Here is a 7,506-nt window from a genome sequence, read left to right as displayed (position 1 = left end):
GTCATTCAATTAGAGTTTATTATGTTTCTTGGTTTCCTCGTGATACCCCTTAATTCAACTTCCTTTCCTTCTGAAGAAAATTTCATGAAAAGTTCTTGAAAATTAAAATCTATTGTACCCAAGGATTGTAGTCATTAGACTCCTAGTACAACATCAGCACCACCCATTGGAATGGAAGTAATTGGGATATTCAATACATATTCTCCCATGGATAGCTTGATATTATGGAACTTTCTAGAGCAATTTATGGTTCCTCCACTTGCAACGATCACATGACACTCTGGTGCTAGATATAGGAAGCAATTCAATTCCTTGGCTATCTTACAATGACTAAAATTATGGGTACTTCCTGAATCAATTAACACTATTACCTTTTCCTTCTTGGCATGTCCTTCTATCTTGATAGTTTGAGGAGTGGTAATTCCGACCAATGCATTACAAGATATGCTCAAATTCATTTCTTCTTTCTCTAAGGTTTTTTCTTGGTGTATATCCTCTTCTTTTGATGTTTCTTGTTCCTTTTCTTCGTCCTCTTCACAATCTATGTAAAATAATTTATTCTCAGCACACTTATGACCTTTAGTGTATTTTCTATCACAACTATAACAAAACCCTTTTTCTCTTTTTACTTCCAATTGTTGTTGTGTCAACCTTGTAGGTTGTGGAAGGCTATGGGAAAAAACACTTCCATATTTATAGTTGTGAGTGGTAGGCTTCCTTGTGGCCATAATTTTGCTTTCCATTTTTCTTGTCAACCTGAATGCCTTCTCCAATGAATCAGGTTCCCAAAGTCAAACCTCATGTTAGATTTTATCCTTTAAATTCATTATGAACACATCAATCCTATGCTCCCCTGGAATATATTTTACCCTTATATTCAATTTTTGGAAGTCCTCAATGTGCTCCATCATTGAACCCTTTTGTTTGAGATTTATAAATTGGCTAAAAAAAGTGTTTCTCTTAATATCCTCATAATGTGCTATCATTTCTTCTGTAAAATTGCCCGAGTGACAATTTGTTTACGAGAGCAAAGCCATCGATACCATAAAAACTGATTTGGTTCCAAAAATAAAGTTGCAATGCGTACCTTTTGTGTATTTTGCACATTATCGAGATCGAAATATTGTTTCATATGTAGTATCCATGTTACAAGATCATTGCAACCAAACTTCCTCATATCGATATTTGGAACATGGTGGGTCATCAATTCACCTTTAGAATCTATGAAATCATGATTAACATTTCTTTTGTTCTCCTCATGAGTTTCCTTTACTACCCTTTTGCCATTAGTAAGCATTTCTTGTAGCAAAATTTTCAAATCTTCCATGTTGCCTTTAAGTTTTTCTTATATACCATCCATCTTAACTTCCATGCATGTCTTCAAATCTTCCATGTTGCCATTAAGTCTGTATTCTATACCATCCTTCTTAGCTTCCACGCCTTTCTTTAAACCATCCATATTAGCTTCCATTCCATCCATATTAGCTTCCATGTCTTTCTTTAAACTATCCATATTAGCTTCTGTTACTTTTTGTGAGAGTGAATTTTGTTGCACTTGGTCTCGTAATTTTGATATATCATATCTGCACTAAAGGGTCTAGGTATCAACATATCTACACTCCCACGAGAGACATTATACGTTTTATAGGATGGGATAATGGCCGAGCTGCAAGATAGGGAGAGTCGCGCACTACAAGTCCTCAACGAGCAAAAAATAATATGGAACAATTGAGCTTGCAATGCAACGAAATGGTGTTGCAGAATCAATAGTTGGTATAGGTACTAGATGATGCTTGCCAAAGTGTCTTGGAGATGGCCATCCCAGCAGACATGCCAGCATAGGCACGGATCCACAGGTTAGCAATAGGGGTACATGAGGTGAGGGAAGAAATGACAAAGGTTTAGCTCCAGATCACCTAGCAGTGGTTAAAGGCGCAGCTGTCCACCCCCCCGTAAGTCAAAGAACAGTACACTAGCACTATTATAGCGAGACTGGAGGAAATTGGCAGTGCAGTGCAAGACTGCACCAGCATGTTGGAAGAATCATTTGAGGTCCTCACAAATATGCAGGAGGACCCCAATATCCAACATTTAGAGACAGAGGCGCGAGAACTCCAACAACAATATGACAGTGTCAAAGGAACTGCACAGACAGTGTCCCTCACTCAGAGGCTCGCGCAGATGCAACAGGCTAAAGCATTGAAAGAACAAGTGGATGCGACACAACACAAGGAAGTGGTTCTGAAGGCGCGCGTTCAGCCTTGGATTGACGAGGGCTTCACCATCACAACAGAAATTGAAGGCAAGCTTGCACAAATACAGGGAATGCACGCATTAATCTAGAGAAGCGCTTCTGACACAAAGGTCTCAGAACAATGTATGCAGCAGATACAACAAGTAGTAGCTTAGTTTGTTGCTAACCTTGCCGCAGTTCGAGAATAGTTGGAGGGACTCTGCGCAAAGATCTCTGCGCCGACACAGTGACTCGAGGGCAAGTCACGATGTTTGTAATGGGGACCTGTTGGGCATGGAATCCCCCCAAGGCATGTTTTGGGGCTTAAAGCCCAAGTTTTGACTAAATCTTGTTGTAAAAGCTTCGAAAATTGCGGGCGTGGTGCACGAAAGTATAATAGAGTCACAGGGTTGTCCACCCTAGTTTTTGTAATGTAATGTCAGCTGGATAGACCTACCCATAGTCCATAGACCATGGGATTATATAAATTGAGCGAGGCTCTAAGTATAGAAAGAGAGAACGGAAGAAACGAATAGAAGCATGAGAAGTCTAACTGATTGAGTCGAAGTGTAAAGTATTTATGTGGGTCATAGAGTAGGAGAAGGCTTTGCAGTTGAGTGCGCAGAGGCCTAGTAGTCCACAGTTGAGTGCACGGACCCCTGGAGCTGAGCATGTAGGGCAAGTCGAGTCTGTAACCATTGGAAGAATCAATAAAGAGAAGTTTCGCTATAATTATGTGTATCTTTACCTAGTTTAATGCATGATTGGATATAATTTGCAAGTATACTATTTATTTACTACGTGAACCAGTATGAATGATTTGTATTGTTAAGTATAACTTAAGACATTTAAGTAGGCGAACGTGTTTAATTAATACTGGAAGATAAATAAGGTCTCATGAAATAGCTCAGAGCGCGGCACAACCCTTGGTTAGGGTTGCGCGAAGGCAAGGTATCAGGCCGCGAGGAATGAAAGGTGCACAAAGCCACCTGTGCACAAGAACAAAAAAAGGATCAGTCGAGCCTCTCAGACATCTCAAGGGTGCAGAAACCTGGTTCTAGCACCCTCTCATACTACTTCAGGTGAGATCTCAGTCCGTGCTCCATGGACTATTTCCGAAAGGGCCAGTAGTACAAGGATTTGTTTGGCTAATTTACTCTGAACATGGGTCAGGCCCCAACAAGCCAACAAACCACAGATTGGGGAATATGAGATGGACCAAGTGATTCTGGATCTAGGATCAGACACGAATGTCCTGCCAAAGCAGACATGGGAGCGCATGGGCAGGCATGCATTGCAATGGTCTCCTATCCAACTGCGTATGGCAAAACAACAAAAGATCCTACCTATTGGGAGATTGCAAGGAATCACAATAGATATCGAAGGAGAAAGTGCGCTAGCAGATTTCAAAGTAATAGAGATTGTTGATGACAACAATCCCTACCCCACGCTATTGGGAATAGATTGGGCCACTGACATGAATGGAGTGATAAATATAAAGAAGCACAAGATGATCTTTGAGAAAAAATATGTGCCTAATGGTACCTTTAGACCCTATAGAAGGATCCCGCTACACAGAGCCAGTGCACAACTATGACAGTGAAGACAATCTAGATTGCATCTACAAGATAATCGCGCGGGAGCAGGACTAGTAAATACAACCATGAATAGCCGAATCTCTTTGGAGCGCAAAAGCTCCTGCACATCAAATTCTGACGAGGAGATAGAATGATGGCAGAACAGGTTACATGAGGTAACCATGCTCAACTATAACATGATGACGAGGTCGTTGCGCTGCGTAGCAATAGAGGTAAGATACCTGCCTACGTATGACAGGTTAAGCGAGGTGGATGACTTCCTTAAAAACTTTGAAAGAGAAGTACTGGAATAGCAACGTTTCGACGCTCTAAAATGGGTATTGCGAGCTACGCCCGCAAGATGGTTGGGTACACACCAACGAAGTTTTGAGGATTGGCATGACTACAAAAGGATGATGTGCATGCAGTTTGGGAAGCCTCCAATGTGATTAACAGACAAAATTGTCGAACGAACCAGCCCGCGCACCCACCTATCCAAGTGGATACAGGCATATGTTGTGAAACCTGTACGAATGCACACCGTCCTCGCGGTAGGGGACATAATCAGTAAGTAGGTGCAGGTAAAGCAATGGCATAGATGACCCCTCTGGTTGGGACCACGAAGTATGGAAAGATCAAGTGTGCAGAAGAATATCCATGCAGAAGCTTTTAACAAACTACGCAAAGCGCTGAACAAGGTCCACAATGTGAAGCGGACTAACTGGGACCTGTGCGTACCAGCGATTCTCTGGGCTTATAGGACCACGTGCAAAAACTTGACCACGCAGGGACCGCCAAGGCTAGAGTATGAAGCAACCGCAGTAAGACCTATAGTACTTGGAGAGCTTAGACCACGCATGATAGCACCGATAGATATGATGGTTCACAGAACCTTGGAAGCAGAAATCTAACAGGGAAATTTTAGATTCCAAGAACTTGAAGAAGAAAGGGTACGATTAAGGAAGAAAAGTGCTCTGATGGACAAGGAAGTCAAGAAGCTGGAGGACGAGATAAAGGAATATTTTCTCGGCAAAAAGATCAGGGTGATAAGACAGGATGCATACGATCGTGATGACAGGTTTAAGGCCTATCGCCACGAATTGATCAGTCTGATGCCTTGGCTTGGACCGCACATTGCTAAGCATTTTGACGACGGTGGCGTGTTGTAGATGGTAAAGTGTGCAACGCCGACTGTAACAATAAAAGGTGGGTATTCTCCAGGAAACATGATGGATGACAGGATGAAACTTCACACAAGTGGTGTGACCACCGGGCTAGCTAAAGGAAGAACAGTCATAGCGCCCCAGGCAATTGATAGGGAGCACGAGACTATAAACTATTCTACCCGGTAGCTGCGCGATGTTGGAGTTGCGCACAGAAGCAAAGAGTTACAAGGTCTACGACCACGCAGGGGGCTGCGTTGCCGTGTGAGTTGGCCAAAAAGTGACTGTTAAAGTCATTATTCATGATGGGATGCTCGACCTGAGACCAAATGGAGCGAGCAGCAGCATTTAAGACACGATTTATGGGAAAGATTTGGGAAAATCTACCGCCAAGGGAGCATTAATGAACTGGAGATACAAAAGTCAGTAGCATAAAGGAAGAAAGATGAGGCTAATCCGCGCATTGCAAAGTTGGTAAAAAAGAGAAGGAAGGAAGCAGCGACAACAGAAGTGTGAGTGGCGCGGGACACTGCACAAATAGCAACGGAGTGGGAAAAGGCCGCAGTAGCAGCACAGGAGGTAGTCATGAAGGCGAGCTAGGGCTAAATGTTGCCTTCACTTGGGCAAGAAGTAGAGGAGGAAGAGGGGGACACGAACCCACAAACTACGTCCACACAGTTGAAGCGCAAGCACCCAGCCGAGCGAACAGGGTCGTGCAAGAAGGTCAAGGCATCGAAGTTGTCTATTGACCTAATCACCCTAACCGAGGATGATCTGTACGACATCAGTGAGACAGTGTACGATGTCACCTCTGAGGCCCTCCAAAATTTCATGCAGGAGAACCAAATTATGTTGGGGGCCCTCAGAGTGTAGCTACAGGAATTACAAGTACGCCCTCCTCAGGCTGGTACCCTTTCGACCAGCCTCACAGTCAGAACAATGACAACAGAACATATGTTGCGCGCGTGGATGACGAATACCATAATGCTGCCGGAAGGGGCATTAGTGACAACAAATGAGGCTGACAAGCCTATGGTTAGTGCGTTGAATGGTCTCAGTATTAATATGGCTACACACCCGCGAGAGACCTTATAGTTTTTGTAGGATGGGATAACTACAGAGCTACGAGCTAGGGAGAGTTATGCACTGCGAGTCATCGGTGAGCAGAAAATAAATATGGAACAATTGAGCTTGCAGCGCGACGAAGTGGTGTCGCAGAATCAATAGCTCGTACAGGTAAAAGACGAAGCTTTCCAAAGTGTCTTAGAGCTTGCCGTCCTAACAGACATACTAGCAGAGGTGCCCGTCCATAGGTTAGCAGCAGGGGTGCGTGAGGCACGGGAGGAAATGACAAAGTTTCGGCTGGAGTTGAACCTTCAGATCGCCAAGCTCCAGTTAAAGATAGAACCATCCACCCCTCCGGAAGTCAAAGAGTAGCACGCCAGCACTATCACAACGAGACTGGATGAAATTGGCAGTGCAGTGCGAGACTGCACCAACACATTGGAAGAATCATTTGAGGCCCTCACAAATCTGCAAGAGGACCCCCACATCCAGCACTTGGAGACAGAGGCCCGAGAAATCCAACAAAAGTATGACAACGTCAAAGGAACTGCGCATACGGTGTCCCTCACTCAGAGGCTTGCACGGATACAACAGGCTAAAGTGCTAAAGGAGCAAGTGGATGCAGCAAGACATAAGGAAGCAGTCCTGAAGGCGTGCATTCATCCTTGGATCGACAAGGCCTTCACAATCACAACAGAAATTGAAGGCAAGCTCGCACACATGTAGGGAATGCATGCACTGATGCAAAGAAGCACTTCTGACACAGATTTCTCGGAACAACGTATGCAGCAAATCTAGTAGGCAGCAGCTCAGTGCGCTACTGACCTTGTCGTAGTTCGAGAACAGCTAGAGGGAATCCACGCAAAGATCTTTGCACCGATAGAGTGACTCGAGGGCGAGTCACAATGTTTGTGTTGGGGGCCTGTTGGGCATGGAATCCCCCGAAGGCATGTTTTGGGGCTTAAAGCCCAAGTTTTGACCGAATCTTTTTGCAAAAGCTCTGTGAATTACAGGCGCGGGGTGGGAAAGTATAATAGAGTCACAGGGTTGTCCACCATAGTTTTTGTAATGTAAAGTCGACTGGATAGACCTACCCATGGTCCGCGGACCATGGTATTGTATAAATAGAGCGAGGCTCTAAGTGTAAAAGAGAACAACAAAATAAATAGAAGAAAAGCATGAAAAGTCTAAGTGGTTGAGTCGAAGTGTAAAGTGTGTCTATGAGTCGTAAAGTAGGAGAAGGCTTTGTAGCTGAGTGCGCAAAGGCCTAGTAGTCTGCAGCTGAATGCGCAAACCCCTGCAGCTGAGTGCGTAGGGCAAGTCGAGTATGTAACCATTGGAAGAATCAATAAAGAGAAGTGTTACCATAATTCTGTGTATCTTTTCCTGGTTTAATCATGATTGAATATAATTTGCAAGTATATTGTTTATTTACTACGTGATCATGTATGAATGTTTTGTATTGCTA

Source organism: Pinus tabuliformis, chromosome 3_1 (assembly GCF_031772625.1).
Source record: "Pinus tabuliformis cultivar Carrire ecotype Pingquan chromosome 3_1, CPIR1, whole genome shotgun sequence".
Lineage (NCBI taxonomy): Eukaryota > Viridiplantae > Streptophyta > Pinopsida > Pinales > Pinaceae > Pinus > Pinus tabuliformis.
Note: the sequence above shows the minus strand (reverse complement) of the source record.